Source organism: Echinops telfairi, unplaced genomic scaffold (assembly GCF_000313985.2).
Source record: "Echinops telfairi isolate 266 unplaced genomic scaffold, ASM31398v2 ScPeMD7_7467;HRSCAF=8505_1, whole genome shotgun sequence".
In the NCBI taxonomy this organism is placed as follows: Eukaryota; Metazoa; Chordata; class Mammalia; order Afrosoricida; family Tenrecidae; genus Echinops; species Echinops telfairi.
In genome coordinates this window covers 12,120,105-12,121,358 of record NW_022111368.1, presented here as the reverse complement: position 1 = coordinate 12,121,358, position 1,254 = coordinate 12,120,105, and the positions used below count along the sequence as shown (strand labels likewise).

Sequence of the window (1,254 nt, the reverse complement as noted above, 5' to 3'; positions counted from 1 at the left end):
TTTTTCTGTTGTCCATCCCTCAGGAACGAGATCACATGTAGATCCTTGTAATCGGTTCCCCCTTTCCAACCCACCCTCCCAGCAGCTGGTGATTTTGAACAGCTGACCTTGAGGTGACCAGCCCAACGGATGGGTAACCCACTCTGCTACAGACAAAACAAACAGCATGTATGAAAGTTAAAAACCAACGGAAGTGTCATTCCCGCCTCAGATGCGTTAACGATTGTCGATCGCTTTTCCAAAGATCACTGATACAAGTCTGGAGGGTTTCTGTTGACCCAACTGGTGGGAATAAGGAAGGAGGCACCCTCCCTCTCCCCAGTTTACCAGATTGATCAGGGGGATTGATCAGGGTCACTGCCTCTCCTGCTTGGCCAGAATTCTTCCTAGTTGTCAGGTCACCTTGATATTTCAAGGGTCAAAAGTGTGGCAAGTACTCAAGATGGCATCTGGATTGATGCCGAGGCTCACCCGGCAGTTAGAGCTCTGGCGCCCGTCAGCAAACCAAATGCCTTTAGGTTTGAGCCTCCCATACAGGGGAGAGCTTGAGGTGGCATCTGCTCTGCCTCGAAGCTGTACCGGCCTTAGAGGAAGGTGTGTCTCACTCGGCTGATTCATACTGGCTCAGCACGTGGAGTATTTCAAAGAGTCCCTGGCTGATGCAAATGGTAAAACTCACTTAGCTGCTAGCAGAGGTGTGAGTCCCCCAGAGGCACTGAGGAAGAAAGGCCTGGTGAGCTTCTAAGAAGCTAGCCACTGGCAACCCTGTGGGCTATTGGTTACGAGTTGGGCTGCCAACTGCAGGTCAGCAGTTTGAAACCACCAGCTGCTCCTCAGAAGAAGACAGGGCTTTCTACTCCCAGAAACCGTTACAGTCTCGGATACCCACAGGGGTGGTTCTACCCTGTCCTACTGCACCGCTTTGAGTTGGCATTGATTCGATGGCAGTGAGTTTGGGATTTGGGAACCAGCCCTCTGTACGGGCCACAGTTCTAGTGTGACACACAGGGATTGCCAGGAGCTGGAGGCACTTGACGGCTACTGGGGTGAAGTCTGTAGTGGCTGGCTGCTTCAGCAGTGGAGTGGCCCTGGTGGCAGTGTCCCCTAAGGGTTGCACTGCTAGCCACCAGGTGGGCAGGTCAAACCCACCAGCCACGCTTCGCTTTGGGAATCATTTTGATGGCAGTGGGTATTGAAGGATTTACCCAAGTGTGTTTCCTCTCAGCACCTAGGCAACAGGCTCCTCCCACTAAA

General features: G+C 52.6%; 1 protein-coding gene across 1 annotated transcript in view; it reads left to right on the top strand.

The window, feature by feature from the left end:
- Window positions 1–1,254, top strand: part of GRTP1 (growth hormone regulated TBC protein 1) — an 89,217-nt gene that overhangs the window by 67,811 nt on the left and 20,152 nt on the right. The window lies entirely within an intron of this gene.